This window comes from Protopterus annectens, chromosome 2.part0 (assembly GCF_019279795.1).
Source record: "Protopterus annectens isolate FY-2018-M chromosome 2.part0, PAN1.0, whole genome shotgun sequence".
NCBI lineage: Eukaryota > Metazoa > Chordata > Ceratodontiformes > Protopteridae > Protopterus > Protopterus annectens.
The window spans coordinates 1,251,305,426-1,251,325,578 of NC_056728.1; positions in this window are offsets into that span (position 1 = coordinate 1,251,305,426).

Genomic DNA, 20,153 nt, shown 5'->3' on the forward strand with positions numbered 1-20,153 from the left:
ATCTAAGTACTCAATAATTGTATTAACAACCAACACCACTGGAGAAGTCTTGTAACAAGTGTTCAATGAAACGTAGTTGTTATGTACATAATACATTTGTATGAATAGGAAAATATTTTGACAGGCATCTCTAAGGCACTGTAGTATCTTCTGATGTGCCTCATTTTCATCTTCTATCTCTTCAGAAGATTTATAGAACAGAAAAGAAAAAGAAAAAAATATGAACATTTTTCTGAGTTGGCAAGTCATAATATTGTATAGGTTAGTAATGACCACTATACTTAGACAACTGAGGTGGGTCATTGGATTGAAAATATACCTTCCGTCTGTGGATGAGGTCCTGCTTGCTCCTTTCCAAATCTCTGTAATGGTAATTACATTATTCACCAGAGTGTGGACTCCCAGTCACACTTGTGACAGACTTGGCCAAGTTATTCTTAGCCTCAACGTTGTACTGGGAACCAGTATAGTCTTCCTGCAACTACCTACAGCTGTAACATTCTTTCCTGACACCACCTTTGGGCTCTAAATAGAGCACTATTGCCACAGCCTTCCATGTCCTCTCAAGGATATCAGGAGAAATGGCAGGGAATTGTTGCTGATTTCAGATCTCACATGTAACAGCTTGTGCACAACAGACAAGCTAGGCAACTGCTTTTGTGTTACACAAAGTACAGAGGTATAATGGGGAAAAAAAGTAGTATGCTTTCTTCAATGTCCACTTTAGTAGTGAAACACGGCAGTAAGAATTGTCCATGTGTGCTGATCAATGTATTTCCAAATGTTTAACATCAACTCCGTAAAATGCTGGTTAATGTTAGTACCTCCTCTTAATTTCAAAGGATACAGTGGCATCAGCAAACATGTTCTCTGGAATGGTGGATGTCTATCATGAGTAGGATATTGTCATAAAAAAATATAACATTACATTGTTAATGAAGTAGCTATCATACCTCTCAATTGTACAGATTTTTGCAGAATGTCCAGATTTTTGCCTTATATTTTTGGCCTGTTACTCATAAAAATGGTGGTTTTCTGGCAAATGATTGCCAAATCATTGAGGACTGAAGACAGAAAATAATGACAGACATTTGAGATTCATAGGTTCATAGGTAGGTACTAGGCTATCGGCCCTAGGGTCTCTGCAAGCCTAGCCAAAAAGGTACCCTGGCTTTCGCCACACAAGAAAATTATTTTCCTGTGCCCCTGTTGAGCAGAGCCACAGAGGTGATCCCCAGAGTGAATTTCCTATTTCCCATCCAATCATTAGTTTATTCCAGAGTATGGAAAGTCTCTGGGACAGGAATCTATCCCTCCAGCATGTTCTGTTTATTGTGGTGACATGGTTTAGGTCCCTAGAGCGTGTAGCTCAGAGGGATTGGGATTTCTTTATGTGGAGCCTGTCCAACAGCTCTGGGTTTGACATAGCTTTGCATGTTAGGCAGAGATCACCTCTGAGTAGGCGATATGCGATAGGGTAAAGCTGGACTTTTTTGAGACGGTCTGCATAGGGCATCTGTTTGAGGCTGGTAATTCTCTTTGTGAGGTATTTCTGCGGCCTTTCCAGTTGTTGTAGTTGTCTTGTGAGGTACATACCAAAAGGGGCATTGTACTCTATAATAGGTCTAATGAGTGATGAGTAGAGGGGAACAATGACCTCTTTTTTCCTGCATGAGAAACATATTGTGATGAGGTGTGCCATGCAGAAGGATTTCCTGACTACTGTGGTGATGTGATTATCAAAGGAGAGACTACTGTCCACCTGTGTCCCAAGGTCTCTTATCACGCTTTCAGTGTTAAGTAAACTACCACCTATGTGGTAGCTCATGGGTACAGAGTTTTTACCAAAGGGGATGACAATGCACTTTTTTGCATTGAGCTTGAGGCCTTTGCTTTGACACCAGGCATCTGTCTCAGTGAGGCCCTTTTGGAGGATGTCCACATCGTTAAGAGTTTCAATCATGGCTCCTAGTTTGCAGTCATATGTTAACTTTATTAGCCAAAGACCTTCTGTGTTAGCCTGTACTTCAAAAAAGTAGATACCAAACAGGAGAGGACCCAGGACTAAACCCTGTGGTACTCCACTTGTCACTGGTCTGAAGTCAGATTTGGAGTCTGCTACTTTCACAGTGTGGGTTCTGTCAGTGAGCCAGTTGGCAACCCATCTTGTGACATAGGGATTTATGCCTAGTTTAGTGAGTTTATCTATAATTCCAGAGTGGGGGATAGTGTCAAAAGCCTTGGCAAGATCTAGATAGGCTGTGTGAACCACCTTACCCTCGTCTACGGATACGGTGATGGCTTCAAAGTCAATCAGGTTTAGGAGACATGATCTGCCTTTTACAAACCCAAACTGGGTGGGGTCTAGAGTTTGGAAATTACCAATGTCTTTGTTTATAAGTTCCATGATGATAGATTCCATCGCCTTGCAGACCAGGCTCATTAGGCTAATGGGTCAGTAGTTACCAAGGTCTGTGGTGGCCCCCCCTTTGTGGAGTGGGATAACCATCGCTATGCACCATTCAGCGGGCACAAAGCCAAAGGTGAGGCTATGATTGAACATGGTGCTTAGGTAGGGTGCCAGTTCATTCTGTAGTTCATGTAAAACACAGCCTGGGATGTTGTCAGGTCCCATGGATGCTGTTTTCTTGGGTTTGAGTGGTTTTACCTGTGATTACAGGAATTTTGCATTCTTCCAGTATAGCGATGAGCTTTTTAGGAGGTGGGAGAGTAAAATTAGCACTGAACCTATCTGCCAGAATGTTGGCAATTTCAGTTGGTTCTGTATATTTAGTGCCATTGTGCTGTAACACAGAGCAGATCCGAGTGTTACCATTGAGATTCTTGACATAGCTATATAATGCTTTGTGGTTGTCTTTACAATCAGTGGCGATTTTGTTTTCATAACTAGCTTTGGAGGATTTTATGAGGGATCTCAGCTTCTTACTAAGGCTGACCAGGAGTTCTTCCAGTCATGGGATTTTACTCTTTTTTGCAACAGTTTCTTTATTCTGTTATAGAGTTTATTTATGGCAAGGGACCACCAGATTGGCTTCCTTTTTTTGGAGGATATCATCTTAGTTCTGTTAGGGATAGCATGATCCATGCACTCGTGTAAGTGCTTATAAATGGGTCTATATTAAAATCTCTAAGTCTGACAATATTGAATATGATATTGTCGACACAAGAATAGAGAAAGCACACTACATCGAACGTTTAAACGGAAAATCTCCGTAGGGGGAGATTTCTGTTTACTTCAATGTAGTGTGTTCTCGGAGTTGGTATATTTAAGTAGGTGGGTGTGGGGGGTGCAGGGTGGCTTGCTCCCTGCCTACACACTATTTCGTTTTTTTTGTTGTTGTTTTATTTAGTATTTGTTTTAAGTTTTGATGGTTTTAGACTTTGATCACTAAAGTTTGACCTTTAGGGATTCTAAGTTTTAAACCTTCGAGATTAAAATATAGACCCCTTATAAAGTGCATTTGTGTAGGATTTAGCAGTCATACCTCTATTGTCCATCTGTATGGGTGTCGTGAAATTTGCCACTTCTGTCTTAGGAAGCATGAAGTTGGCTTTGGGGAAATTTTTATGGTGGTTTCCCTAATGGGGCTGGGGGCAGGATGTGGATGTCTAAGCTGATTAGCTTGTGGTTGGATCTGACCAATGAGGAATTGACCTCTGGTGTGGAACACTGGTTGCCCATGTTGGTAATGACCAGGTCTAGGATATTGCTGCCCCTGGTGGGGTTGTGGATAAGTTGATCCAAGAAGTTGGAATTTATGAATTTCAGAAAATATTGAGCAAAAGAGTTGGTATATGAGTAATTTTCTCCCATTATTAGGGTGTTGGGCTGTACTCTAATATTTTCCAGTGTATCAAGAAATGAGCAGTGGGAATCATGGGGCATGGTGGGGGACCTGCAGTAAGTTACAATTTGGATTGCCCAGAGTTAGTTGCACTTGGATAATCTTGGATGTATTATGCTGAGCAACTAGCCTGGAGGTGTGGATATCCTTAATGAATATGGACATGCCTCCACCTTAAGTGTTTCAGTCCAGGTTAGGTAGCCGAAAGGTGTGGTATGAATTATAGCCTGTAATGCAGGGGTGCTGTCTGGAGCCTTGAACCAGGTCTCGGTCACTGCATGGATGTTGATTTTCTCCATTTTAAGGAGTGCCTCGAGTGAATGCATTTTGAGGTTTAGACTTCTATCATTGAGTAACATTACCCTCAGATTTTGCTTGCTTGCACCTGTTACGGTGGTGAATTTGTCAGTTGAACCTTGCCTAAAAAAAACACTATAGGGATGGCAAGACCCTTAGCCAGTATCCGGAATCCCAAGGGAGACAGGTACAGGCCATCTCTGGTAAAGCATCATGGTCTGTTGATCATGTCATCCCAGGCAGGCAGATACTGGATCCCCCTAGAATGACACCAGAAGCTTAGCCAATTGTTGAAGTCAATCATTTTGTCCTTGTACTGTGGTATCATTCTGGGTGATGGCAGGATGCTACTCAGGGCAAGGGTCATGCCTGCCTGGGCTACAAAATCAGAGAGCTCCTCCATGTCTCTTTTCATGTAGTCCAGGGAGGTACATCTCAGATCATTCACACCAACATGGACAATGACAGAGTCATATTTGTACGTGTTGAGGAGTGACCTGAGTTGTGTGGTGGATCCTGGCACCCAACAGGTATCAGACAGTAACTTTCTCCTTGTTTAGCCTGGTGAGTGGAACATCAGTGTGCTTGACTATAGAGTCACCTATGACTAGAGTGTTGGGTATGTTGTTATACTTTATGGGCTGTGGTTGAGTGGCACACTGAGTGTGTGGGCTATGTGTCATTTGGGTTGTGTTGGGGGGGTGGAGGTTGCATGCGTTTCTGCTTTGGAGGTCTCTGTTGCTTGACCAGATTTTTATTGAGAGCCTCGGTGAATGTAGGTGTGTGTTTTGTGTTGCTATGTGTGTGTTTTGGTGGTGTAGGTTTTGAGGGACTATGTGATGAGTGTGGTGTGGTGCAACTGTTTACCTTCTTCTCTTGATTGTCTAGTCCAGTCTTGGGGGAAGAGAGTTTTGCTTCCAGTTTGGCTATATAAGTGCATCTTTCACAGGTTGTTGTGTTGGGTGGTGGGAAGAGAGGGTTGTCTGTGTACATGAGGCGATTGCTGCATTGCTCAATGAAGCCCAGATTCATCAGGTAGACAGGAGAAAACACCGGGAGCTGACCCTTAGATATATACCTGGATAGGTGCTTATTTTTTAAGTACTAAAAACTGTTTTCCTCTAGACAAGTGAGGAAAGTTAAGTGATGTAGTAATCTGTAGCTTATTTAGTGCTTACAATGAGTTCTGGACAAGTACTGAGCACAAAGAAACAGATCTGAGTGCTAAAACTAAAAAAACTGGCTAGTTCTAAGGGAAAATTTGAAGAGCAGACTTTATGGTACCAGGAATAGTTTAACCCTAGCTAAGCGGCGATGCATAAAGTACATATATATATATATATATATATATATATATATATATATTTATATATATATTTCTTTTTTTTAATATAACAGTAGCAAATGAGCAAACTGATTTAAACAAATTAACCAATAAAAAGCTGAAAACCGAGCCCCATTCCAGCAGTCTTTAATCAGTCAAGTTCTAACTGCACACTCCTGCCACTAGGGTGCAGGGGAACCTTCTCCAAAAAAAGATGGTCTGGATTAGTGCTCAAGTTATACAAATAAAGCTAGATTCAGCAGGTCTGAATTTAGTCTATGCTACAGCAAACAAGGTGTACCAATTTCAGAAAGAAACAGTTCAAATAAGCAGGCACAATAAGTCTTTAACCAGAAACTCCCAGCTCAGAAGGGCAGAATCTACCCTCTCCTCCCATAAGAGTGCAGACCACATGTTCTTAATGCAAAATAACTGTCCTGAAGCCCAAGTGCTTAAACCAGAACAAATACACTCTTAGAATAACAGACACTAAGCCTTCAATCAGCAACTCCCAACATAGAAGGATGTAAGCTACCTGTCCTGCCACAACAGTGCAGACCACAAACTTTCTTAATGTAAAACAACTGGCCTGAAACCCAAGTGCTTCAACTAAAGGCTTAGAATAACAGTTACAATTTAATCAGACTACTAACAAGCAGTAATAAATGCAGCAGAATAAATGCAATAAAGTAGGAAGAAACACAAATACAGTAAAAGCAGATGAATAAAGTGCAATTTTGTATATAACAATAGAAAACGAGCAAACTGATTTAAACAAATTACCCAATTAACCAGTAAAAAAGCTCAAAACTGAGGCCTGTTCCAGCAGTCTTCAATCAGACAAGCTCTAACTGCAAACTCCTGCCACTAGGGTGCAGGGGAACCTTCTCCAAAAAAGATGGCCTGGATTAGTGCTCAAGTTATACAACCAAAGCTAGATTCAGCATGCCTGAATCTAGTCTATGCTACAGCAAACAAGGCACACCAATTTCAGAAAGGCTATAATAAATAATATATATATATATAAGCAATAATAAATGTAGCAGAATAAAGATCCTTAAAAAATGTATGCTAATGCAAAACCTGTTATTCTGTCAATTTTCTAAGTTTGTAAGAGCAATATTTAAAAATTATCCCTATTTTTGCCCCCCCCCCATTATTTTTGGTTTTGTCTGGATTTCTTGCTCTAAGGGGTTGAGAGCAATGGTTGTTATTCATTGTTGTCCTTAATTATATTTGCTTTAAGTAGTACATAATGCCTTGGTGCCACATACATTTTACAGCCTGTGAGTGATAGCAGCTGGAAATTGAACCTTTGACAAAAAAGTAACCTGAATATCTTTATTCTGTGTATTAACTGCTAATGTCACAGAAGAACTGACATCCCCAGGGTGACACTTGAAGTTTTGAACAAGAGTTGGGATAGACCTAATTCTGACAGCCGTGTAAATGTTGAACTTTCAAGTGTTCCTCTACTGGATTAATATCTTATATATGAATTATTGTGGAAAAAGTTCAGTTGCATTGATTTTTGTAGTCTGTGTAATGCTAACTGATGTTTGCCAAAGCCAAGAATATTTGTACAGCTGTAGGCAAAGGTTTTACTGCATGTGTAATATGATATGACATAATCTTGCTTTACGGTCATTCTTGCTCATAGACAGTGCTCTGTGCCAACTCTAGTGCAGGGGAAGATAGAAAAATCTTTTATACTGCTGACTCTCTCTGATGACCCATTGTATTTATTCAATATCTGATGCATTTATGTTATAACACAAAATGAAGAAGGGGTCATAAAGACTGTAGAATGCATAATTTTGTCTATACAACATTCACCAATACAACATACAATGGGGGTAATGACAGATTCTTTGTGGCTGAATCCATGTTCAGAAATATGCTAATTGCAATGCTTCAGTCATTTGACCAAAAAGCACTAACATCTTACACATAATAAATGTCATCTTTTAACTTGCCAAGTGTTCTTCAAGTGAAAGTATATGAAAAAATCCATGACAACATTTTATTATAGTCCCCACATTAAAGCAAACAGTAATTTGGATTCAAGCCCTGCACTGTTTTTGCTGTTCTATGAAATGTTATGCATTAACACATTGATGCACTGCAACAGTTGCATGACATATGTATTTTTCTGTACTCCTTACTGTCCAAAGTGCTAAATAAAGTGCCCCTTCACTGTCATTTGCATGACTGATGGGTATGCTTTTGTGCATGCAAAATAAATTTTAGGGGGTTTTACCTTATGAATTGAACTGTAATTTAGTAATGATAACTGCTGATGGGCCTTGATGCACAATTCTAAATAATAACAAAAGGATAAAGAATAAATTAGAGAAAACTAATCATACATAAGTGGGACAATTCTCAACTTTGTGGCCTTATACAACTACATTTTGACAGTAAAGATCCCGAGTTTCACAAAGACATCAAAATATCTAGATTTGAACCCTGCCCCTATGGAATTACCATGATATATTAACATGTTTTGACAGTGTTTGCTACATGAAAACTTGTATTTTCCTTGATATTATGATGATTATGATGCATTCATGTTACAGGACTTATTGGGTAAGAGTTCATACTGAGTCTACAGGAGGTGATTTCTACAGAGCATATATCAGTACAATGTACACCAGTAGTAAAGAAAAGTATTATTTTCCAGAACAAATGTTAACACATATTTTCACATCTGTATTGCTGAACTCTATATAGTTCCCAAATAATTATGTTGGTAATTGTACTGCCTCATCCTTAAGCCCAAGTACTATCTGTAACATCATGCACATAAATGTTTGTGTTTACTACAATCATTACTATGAGTGCTGCAAGTAATGCAGATCACAGTTATTGTGCTGTCATCTACAAAGCATACTTGTATTGCTACACTCACATTCTAATTTGCAAGTGTACTTCAGGTTCAATACTCAAAAAAAAAAAAATCATTGAAACCTATAAACTAAAAATGGATCACATACAGAACACCGACAGCTCAAAACACCTTTACCCATATTGCCAATGTCATATGGTCGACACTCATAATATCAACAGCACCAGAACTTCACCAAAAAGGTAAATAAAATTTCCTTTGTTGTGCTAGCAGGGGGGCTATGCACCCCTGCACCCCCTGTGGGGGGTAAATATACCAACTCCGAGATCGCACTACAGCACAAGAATGGAAATTTTTCCATTCCGCACTATTGGGAGATAGTGTCTCCCCATTGTCGATATTCTGAATGGTGACCATATAGTGTCAGCCATATGGGTGTTGGTGTTGTGAACTGTTGGCGTTCTGTATGGGACCCACTAAAAATATCCAAAATATAAGATTCAGACCCCATCCTGGTCTTCATTCACATGTTTAGCCAATGAGAAAATTACATAACAGGTGCATTTTCTGCATTCAGTACCATGAAAAGTGCTGACCAAGGTGCACTGCCATCAGTCTTATTTGCATGAATTACAGCAAGTCTTTGTGCATGTGAAATACATTTTTGACTTTTTTCCTTGAGAAGTGAACTGCCATTCGCTGTTAGAAACCACTGACAGTTACCAATGTGCAATGCCAAGGAGAGAGCAAAGGAAGAAGCCGAAAAAACATTAATCAGTGTGATTATTTCTCAACTTTGTGGTCTTATAACATTAAAATATTGACATAAAAGACACCAGCTGCCACACAGATGTCATCCTTTATAGATTTGAACCATGAAGCCATGACATTACCATGAAACACTGACATTATTAACAGTGCTTGTCACATCAACAATGACATAAAGTGATGCTGAGAAAGTAAATTACATATACTAAGCTGTAATTCTGATATTTTGCATTTAAACAGAAAGAGACATGCTGTCACACTTGTCATTTGTCCTTTCACAGCAGAAACTTTGCTGAATGTCATCCTTGCAGAAGTTATGATACTGAAGCATGTGAAAGTACAAACAAATGCTTGCAAGACAACAGTTTGTTCTTTCCTTTTATGCATGCATTACTCCATTTTGATCCATTTGCAACATGATTGTAATACATTTTGCAAAGGGTTTCCCTTTTTGTCTGCAAGTTTTATGTACATTGTATATACTTGATATGACTTACAGACACTATGTACTCAGAGGCACATTATCTTCTAAACAATGTTTTAATAAAGATGGTATAAAGGCTATCTCCTAAGTCAGTACATCTATAAAATCTTTATAACTAAGCCTATTCTCTCTGACACACACTGTGTAAGGATAATCACCATTAGCAGGAGTGATAAAGACTTAAATGTGCATAACAGCTAATGTGACACACTAGCAAGGCATTACCTAGCCATAGTTCTGAATACTCAGAATTTGTACTTCTCAGGTATTGAATGACATTGTGTAGGTCCTAACATCATGTTTACCTGCTCAGCATCTTGAGCAGATTGACTGATTTAGGTATGATAATGAGATGACACTTGATTTACATATTCCTTGTGGTTAGAGGGCTTAATTTACACAATATAAACAGAACCTAGGGCTATGGAAACTTCCATCACACTAAGGAAGACTGCTTGGATTTACAGGTGCTGCCAAACAAAATTACTTCTGCTGGCTGCTAGAACTGCTTCATTTATGTTCTTTTTTGGAGAACTGCCTTAAAATTTTTGTCAAGGTATGTTATATTCTATACAATAGTTCCTTACCCAACTATTTTAGTATGTTTTTATTAGCACAGTGAGTGCTGTTTACATTTGCAAAATAGTGTTTCTAATGAAGTTAGTACAGTCTATTGCAGTACTCCTTTACTTCTAGTTTCTGACAACATTTTATGAGGATGTTGACACATGTGATTTGAGAAGCTGATGCAGGTTAAAGTAACATTAAGAAACAGAAAAGTGTTAATGCTGTTCTATATCCCTAACATAATGTTTTTTTTCCATTTTGAGGTTGTGCTACTGGCATTGGGAGGGTATATGGGATATTATACCAGATATTGCTTTTTTTACTAGCAAAATGAGGGCTGTCTACATTAGCAAAGTTGTGTATCTAATAAAAGTATTATAGTCTATTGTATTGGCCATTTACTTCTGTCTCATGGATTTCTAGCAACACTTTTTGAAGAAGTTGAGAAGCTTATGTAGGTTCCATTGATATTAAGAAACTATAAAAAATATATGGCTTTCTATATCCCTAACATCATTTTTCCTATCTTAAAACTGTGTTATTACCTTTGGTGTAATGGGGGGAGTTGTGCAGATAATGCCTAGATCTTCCTATTCAGATATATCATTATTAAAAATTTTAAATGGTAATGCCTGCATAATGATTTGCTTTTTACTGTCCAGAGTTAGACCTGCTTATGACTACGCAGCCCCTGTTGTGTTGTATCTATTACATTTCTTTTTTACTTCATTATAGAGATATGGCACATAAACCAGCAAAGACAGCATCAGTCCCATGCAAATCTACATTCTCAGATGTTGAGAATGAGGTAATTGTACAGGCCCTCTATCTCTGTGGAGCATAAATCTTAGATCTTCACTCAGCTGCTTACTGACAAGCCCTTCTGTGACTGTGTCTAGCAGCATGTGGTCGATGATGTGAAGGCTGTGGGTGGTCCTAGCTAAGACTATCAGAAATAGATCCAGTGATATGAGCAAAAATGTAATTAAGTAGATCCAAGACCATGGCACAGTAATGAAGAACTACTGAGGATGGGACTGTTATTAATGCACCACTCACTGTTATGAAGAAGTTCCTGTCAGCTGTAAGGGATCTAGGCAGAGCAGAGGAGTTACCCAGTGTTGAAATGAATGCGGGGGTAGAGATGGAAGTCAGCCAAAGGATATCCACTAGTGATGCCCCACTATGCCATATATATATATTTATATATGAGAAGTGGTGTAGTAATATAATACTTGTCTTTAAGTAGTCATCTTCTGTTTATTGTTTATCATACCTCTATCAGTTGCAATCTTGTGTGTCTAGGGACATCTGGCATTGAGATTCAATGACCACCTGCATGTAGGGTGGGCATAATTTGTCTTCATGTATATACAGATTTGCAAACATACCCCACTGTAAAGGTTATTTGCATTTGCAGCTATTGTTGCTTTATTCTGGTGTAGGTAGTATATTTTGATCATTTGTGTTTGTATTTCTTCTGTTTCTCTGTTTTCTTGGTGGAATCACAAGTTAGGCTGGCACCAGCACTATGGAGCACCTACCACCTGAGGTTGGGGGATGGGTAGCCACTGACAATGATGGTTGTAATGGACAGGCACAGTCTGGGATTGCACAGAGTATGTCTGGTATGCAGAATGTGGCTTCCATAACCCCTCCTCAAAGTTTGGACATGTGTACACATACCCATGATATGGAACAATCTGATACTAAACAGATTGAGGGGAAAACAGTTGATCAGGGTATTATGGTTACTCCAGTTGCAGAGATGGTGGAATCTCCCCCTAGTCATTGTGAGGGTGAAGTACTACACAGGGGTGTCAGTAGACGTACTCAGATAAGGCATGCCAGAACATCATCAGATATTAGCCAAGTTGGCCATGCCAGAGCTCATTCACATAGTGGTACTACTTCCACTGCTCTAACAGTGGACGAGGTGTCCACAAACTGACATGCTATACCATATGGTCATGGTACTGCATGTAGTCATCACATGAAGCATCCAGTATACACCGCTCACATTCAGGTAGCAGCCTGACTTCTAGCCTTGGTCACAGAACCAGCAGCACAACTCCTATCAGAAGTAGTTCACATGGCAGTGGATGGCCATGGTGAAGTGGGTCCATTACCATGCATGGCTCACCCCTGTTCAGGATGGGCTACCACAACTGCTTTGACTGTGTTCCTGCAGACCTACAGTATATATATACAGTATACCTCACATTACCCATGACACCTCACACACACACAAACACACTCACATATTTATTTGTCAATATTAACTTCTTTACATCTGGAGCTATCCTCATTTCTTACACACACACACACACACACACACACACACATACACACACACACACACACACACTCTTTTTTTGTGGCTGGCTTGCCCTCTTTTAACCACCACCCCCCACCCTGTGCAAATGATGATGACTATGGCCTGCCCTTTCCACACTTCCTTATGATTTAGGGTTGCCTATGCCTGATCCACAGAGTGGAGAGCTAATGCTTGCTTAGTCAGATGTCCATTTTTATTAAGATATGTACTAAATTTCATTTTTTTTAGTTCAGCTTTTGATCCATTTTGTAATACATTTTGCAAAGGGTTTCCCTTTTTGTCTGCAAGTTTTATGTACATTGTATATACTTGATATGACTTACAGACACTATGTACTCAGAGGCACATTATCTTCTAAACAATGTTTTAATAAAGATGGTATAAAGGCTATCTCCTAAGTCAGTACATCTATAAAATCTTTATAAGTAAGCCTATTCTCTCTGACGCACACTGTGTAAGGATAATCACCATTAGCAGGAGTGATAAAGACTTAAATGTGCATAACAGCTAATGTGACACACTAGCAAGGCATTACCTAGCCATAGTTCTGAATACTCAGGGTTTTCCTTTTTGTCTGCAAGTTTTATGTACATTGTACATACTTCATATCACTTACAGACACTTTGTACTCAGAGGCACATTATCTACTACAGAATGTTTTAATGCTTAGTCAGATGTATGTTTTCATTAAGATATGCACTAAATTTCATTTTTTTTTATTTGGCTTAAGTTTTACAGTATTATTAGTTGTAGTACTCAGATTTGTAATAGTAGTATTAGCGGGAGTAGTAATAGAGTATTATTACATATGTATTACCACTTGTTCAATACCTTGTTCATATGATGCAGAAATTTCCCTGATCTCTGTTGGGGTGTCTGACTTCGACTACTATGTCTGATGCACAGTAATGAGCAGGTTAAGCACTTTTTTTGGGGGGAGTAATACCTTTTATATTTCCTCTGTTGGTCTGCAACTTCTCATTTGTGCCACAACTACTTCTCTTTTGTTTTCTAGTTATGAGGTTCTAAATCTAGGCTTGATCACCTACCTGTGCTTATGATGGCAACATTGCCCTGCCCTCCATGGGTTTGCTTGACATGGGCCTGCTTTGGCTTGATGCACAAGTTGTATACATATGCAGAGGAAATCCATTTTATACCTTTAATAGATACATAGTTGTTCTGTGATTTCCAAGCAGTGAAACTCATCTCCTCCCCAGAAAATGCAAGTGGGCCATGCTCCTTCATTCTTCTTTCTTCTTGCCTGGCTCATTCAGTTCCAGAGCCACTAATGAAACCCCAGTTACCTAACTCACAGTCAGAATGCTATTCCTCTACACTACAGAGCCAGACATAGTATGATCACATTTACAGTTTTAATCATTAGCTTTGCTTCTGCTATAATCTGGATTAGCAATTGAATCTGTGATTATACAACATAAATTCTTTTAATCATACCATGTACTTCACATGCATTATAAACTGAAATGTTTGGTTGTTTTAATTGCTTGTCCAAGGACATTACTTAGAACATTAATCTGTATTTCATATTTCATATTATGCATGCTTTCCTTATTTATTTATTTATTTTTATAAGTCCTCTTGCAGTGAAACATAACTCATTTGTTTGAATTCAAGCCTTATTTTCTGACAAACAATTATTTTTCATGAAGATTAAAGGTCATTGATGAGTTTAATGAAATATCAAGCCAAAATCTAAAGGAATTCAGCTGAAGAAGTGGACCATTGGAAAATGAATTAATGGATTGAAAAAATAAGAGTTCAGTTTACTGGGGGTCAATGAAGATGGCTGTTATTTAGAGCACTCCCTGTGTGAAAACTGAGAAATCATTAAACAAACCCATAAAAGTTGTCAGTTTGGGCAAATTTCATACTGTTGAGTAATTACACTGCCCTGATGCTAGCAAAGATGAAACCTAGAGAAAGCAAGAGAAAATCAGTCAGAAAAGAAGATGAAAATACTGTAACTGGGAGGAATCCTGCAGTTGTTCAGCAAACGTCATGTTTTTTAAAATATAATTGTTTCAAAACCTAAGTTAAAACACAAATGCAGAGAAAATGTGTGACTTTTTGCTATTCCATAGAAACTAGAAGGAATAGATTGCACTAATTTTGTGAAAGTACACATAAGCAACTGGGTAGAAGTTCTCAGCTGGGTTTTTGTGGTTTGTGAAAGCACATAATGTGTATGCTCCAAAATCTGGCAATGAGCAAACAGCCAAGATCTACATCAGTAAAGATGCAACATTAACAACAGAAAAAGCTTTTTTGACAAAACTGTGGCAGAAAGGAAAATTATTAAAATGTTGGTACGCCAGGGTGTTTATAGAATTGATTCTTTACTGTATAGCAGGCAAAAGAGAAGCATGTTTATCCTAGCAATCAGGGGGATGTTGAGAGGCAGGTGTGAGCTTCAAGCTGCTATAGCCTGCTCTCTGCCAAATATTTTCCTAGAAAATCAAATACATATTTGAATGCAGAGCAGGCTAAGGAGGAAATAAAAAAAAAAAAGCTAGCAAGGTGAAAGGGAGTCTGCTTCTCATTCATCTCAAAATAAGAAACACATACAGAAACTTTGAGAATGAAGCATGTCCATTGCATCAACAAAAAATGACTGAATGACAAAGAAAGCCCAGGGCCTGAGTAGAATAATCAGGTGTGCCTTTGACTTGAACCAGAAACTGGTATTAGGAGGTTAAGATGATCAGAAAGAATACCAGCAACAAAGTAAAATCACTGAATACGTGGGAGAAATGTAAAACATCTGCCTTATTAGATGTGGTTTCCACATGTTAATTCTGCTTCTCAAGAAGAAGTGTTTAAAAAGAATGAAAGTTTCTTGACTGTGCTCATTTGGTGGGAGGACTCGAAAGTATAAACTTCATTTTATGTCAAAGTTTAGAATGACATTAAAGGTTCAGAAGATGTTATTGTAAGCAAAAGGCTTATTTATCTTATTAATATTTGTACAAACCTTTAATGAAATAAATTGCATGTTATATTGTAAAGCAGTTCTATATAGTATGGAGTCAGAGGTATTTTAAATGTACAGTAGGAGGTGTTTTATTACTGACTGTTGTATATGACAGCGATAGTAAACTAAGAAAGTAGTTTTAATTGTAATGTATCCAAGATTTACATTGTAATGTGCTAGCATAGGCTGAAAAAAATGATTTAAAGTTAATGTAATGCTGTGACCTTGGGCTACAGGGTGTTAACATATATTGACCATATTAAATCTAGAACTAAAAGACATAGTGGTCCATCTTTTTATACAGGTGGCTGTCTAGATTAATGTCCATAGTTTAAACTATAGACAATAGACCTTAAAGCAAACACTCTTGAAAAATTAAAAAAAATATATGAAAAGCATAAAAAATTGCAATGCATTTTTTTCATTTGCAACGTTATTAGTTGTTTATTTTTCTATTACCAACATTTTCTTGGTAAAGAAAAAGAGCAAACAGATACAAGCAATTAATTAAGAGAGGTCTGATCAGTGCATTTGAAGTGACACCCACAAGGGTTCTTTCTTGCATTTGCAAAAGTTATTAGCTTTTTAATTCTGTTAGCAAATGCTGTTGGAAACAATAAGTCTGCAGGTGCAAGAACTGATTAAGAAAGGTCTGAGCAGGGTGTTCTGAGTAAAATATAAATTGGATAATATTTAACCATTAAGAATAAAACTGGCAAGCAGTTCAATGAAAATAAATTAAGTTTGAGACACTGTGAAATAAATATTTATACAAATGTTTGACTCTCCAGCAGCTTTTATACTTTAATGCAATAATATATCATTCTGCACAATTTAGTAGCCAGTGCACTTTTTAAAGGCTAAAAGGTTAAAGATTACTGAGGACATACAAGTTATTTTACATGTCTTGGAGAAAAGTAGAGCTACGGTTGCAACAGACAGCAAATTGGAGACAGAGAATATTGCTTGCAATTAATATGATTAACTATAATTTTAGAACAGGTAATGCCTTTGTGTACAATCAGCAATTTGGGGCAGCTGCCCCTACATAGAGAGCTAGACATTCTTTTTTGGACAGTGGATCTAGTTTCATGTGTTTGCTGTGATTTTAGAGGGGTTGGGAGTCTAAAATGCATTTTAAGTGCTTAGACCTAAACAAAATGCTAGAGAGACGAGAAGAAGCAACTAAATAAAATATCATCCTGGCAAATACCAGCATGGCATGTAAGCATTAAGCTGGAAATATATATATATATATATATATATATATATATATATATATAAATATATATATATTCAAAAGAAATGCAATGAATGATATGTGGAAGTAATAGCTTTTTATCAGAATGGCTGCTCTGTCAGTATTAACATGTAATTTAAATAGTACAGACAAAACAGTGAAATAAATAGCATTATACTGAGAAATGTGTGTAAATAGCAAAGCTACAGAATATGATTAAGGATAGAAATGATCATGCGAATATGACAAAAAAAAAGAATTTCTAGATGGATATTCAGCAGTATATCAGGGACAAAAGAAATGGGGCGCAGAAATACTGACTGCAAGAGGGACACTAATAGTGATAAAAGAGGGAAAAAGACAAAAGTAAATTTTTGGTAGTGAAGTGTTATTGTTAGGTAAGGAGGATTGACCTATCATGCATTTGTATTTCACCTAAAACTACTATTATGGAGCATAATATACTACTGGGAGGAATAATAAGCACTCATTATTGAATATTATTTATTGCTTATGACTGGAACTTGATCTGCAATTGCAATTACATATTAGTGGAACCTAGAAGGGAAGATATAGCAAAGGATGATAGAATTCTGAAGACATATATGAGATTGCTTGATATGGAAATTTTGAATCTAGCAGCAGGAACTTGGACAGAATTTATCTATTCTTCCTCAAGATGCAATAACTTGTCAAGATTGAGTAGAAACTGTTGCAGTTCACAGGAGCATGTGCATTTAATTGAAGTATTTGAGATATATGCAATAACTATATCTAGGATAAACACACAGGGAAATGATGCAAAAATGAGACAGTGGCGCTATCCTACTTATCTGTTAAAAAGATAGGAACATAAGGAATGGGTGGTGGACATGGTCTGTGAGTTAGTAAGGAAGATTATTCAGAAAGGATAGCTAGTGAGTAGGATAAAACAAAAATGGAGTTTAAACATGGTAGATATAAGTAAGAGAGAAATATTGGAAAGAAGTAATAGAACTTCTATAGAGAGCTTAACAAAGGTTAATGTATCACAAGGGCAATTTCACAAAACAAGAAGGTGAGCAACTGCAGAGGGCTAAAGGGGAAATAAGGTAGTATCTGGGTAAAATGTATGAATAAGAATGATTGCTATAAAGCAACCATTTTTACTAACAACTCAAGAGAGCAAAATATTTTAGCACACTGACTTAGGCAATAGTAAGTAGGCAGCAAAAAGAAAAGGTTGTAGCTAAAATTAGGGAGTCTATGACAAGAAAAATTACCAGAGATCCTATGGGGATAATTACAGATATTTCAGAAATGTTATAAAAATGCATATAAAGCAGAGGAATGGGAAAGCAAGAAAAGGCACAGATGAAAATATTTATGGAAGACATAATTATATTAAGGAGAGAGGAAAATGAGCATCAAGAATTAATAGCTAAGGTATGAAAAGATGAGACAGAAAAGGGGTACATAATCAAGCAACAGAAAAGTCCTCAGAAGCAAATGGTATTCCTATGGAAATCTGGAAGTTAGAAACGACAAAACTCATAGATTTTAACAATATTTTAAGCGTGGGGGGTACCATTATCATGGAAGAAAGTTGTGATGGCTGTGTTACAAAAAGAGAGTAAAGTTCTTTCAAATATGGCTTAATATAGATGTTTTTTACTTTTAAAACGTGATTATAAAGTGTTTTTATCTGTGCAAGTTGTGAGAATGGCAAAGGTGTTACTGCAATTGATAGTTATGGATTAATGTGGTTTTATGGCAAGGAGACAAACATTTCACAATATTAATAGAACAATGATAATCCAGAGGGGAACAGAGTGCAAAAAAATCCCATATTTATGGTGGGTTTTGATGCAGAGAAGGCATTCGCGAGAGTCAGTTAGTATTTTATAAGCAGGGCAAGGGTAACATTTGCATTCCCTGTCAGAGTAATAGAGTTGAAAAGGAGGATACATGAAGGGTTAGAGGCAAGAATTAATGTGGGAAGGTGTGTTTGAAGAGAGGAACAGGCAGGACTGCCTTCTTTCCCCACCAGTGTTTGCTTAACATTTAGAGCTGTTGGCAGAGAAAATAATTGAATCACATATTCACGGGTACAGCTGGTATGTTGCTCAAGAAAAGTTAGCTTTACTTGTGCATGATATCATTTTGTATTTGTTAAATCCAGCAAAAAACATTGTGGTGTTGTAGAACCTTTTGATACCATTTCAAGTCTTTATGGGATGTAAAATAAATGAAGGTAAAACAAATGCTATACCCATAAACTATATACCCTTGGACGAATTGGTTCAGCAATGACCATGCTTATGGGAACATGAAAAAATCAGTTATTTACAGTAGGTGTATGGGTTAAAATTGATTTTGTTATGACAGCTAAAGATGTATATAGGAAGAAACTGAACAATCTGTGGCAAGTCTGATCACAATAGGAATACTAAGGTAGTATAGCAACTGCCTTATGCTTATTGAATTTTCATTGCTGCTATCAATTGATACTTCAACCTGTGAGTGAAGTAAATGTTTAAGACATGCACAGGCAAACATCTCACATCAATCCACTACAGGAAAGCCTCATATTGCCACAACACTACATCAATCACAGCACACTAGTAGGCCTGTAACATTTGCTGAGGCTGTAAATAAAAGTTTGCCAAGATCTCTTAGAACACAGATATCTCAGCCTTCCTTTGGCACACAAGGAAACCCAAGGGAACACCTACTCCTTTCCACTCACACATACTGCAATTCTACATAGCTCATCCAAGAGTCATCAGGCAAGCAGGCTTAAGCCCATAAGGCCCACTAAGTCTGTTTCCAGCAAGAGTTGGAATATGTACATACCTGGTGTACTGAAAATAGTTTCAAGTTAAATGCAAAAAAGTGCAGGATAGCAGCATTCAGCAAAAAATGCTGTTCATACATCATACATTAGAAAAGGTACTCTTCTTCAAACATAGATGATCATAAGAGATTTGGGTACTTTTGAGGATAACTTGCACCAACAAATGGATCAAAAGGTTGCAAAAAATTTAAATCTCATAAAAAACAACCAAAAATAGAGTACAAGAAAAAAAATTTAATAATTCAAAAGGCAAAAATCATCCAGTAAGCGCATTCGTCTAAGGTTAGACTTCTTCAGACTGATCGAAGGAAAGTAAAATACAACATTATATACTTAAAACAATTAAAGTCACATCATTCTAACAACTGCATAATTAAAATAATTAGATCTCTGTTTACCTATATGGATGCTTAAGCTTCTTCTGCTTTAAATACATTTTAAAATTTTCCTTGTCATTTAGTCCTAGAGGTTGCTGGAATCTAACTTTAACTGCCAGAAATATTCTCTCCAGTCCAATTCTTCTTCTGCATCCAACCTATTACTAAACTGAGGTACATAATCCAACACTAAAACTTCGGTAATCCTGTACA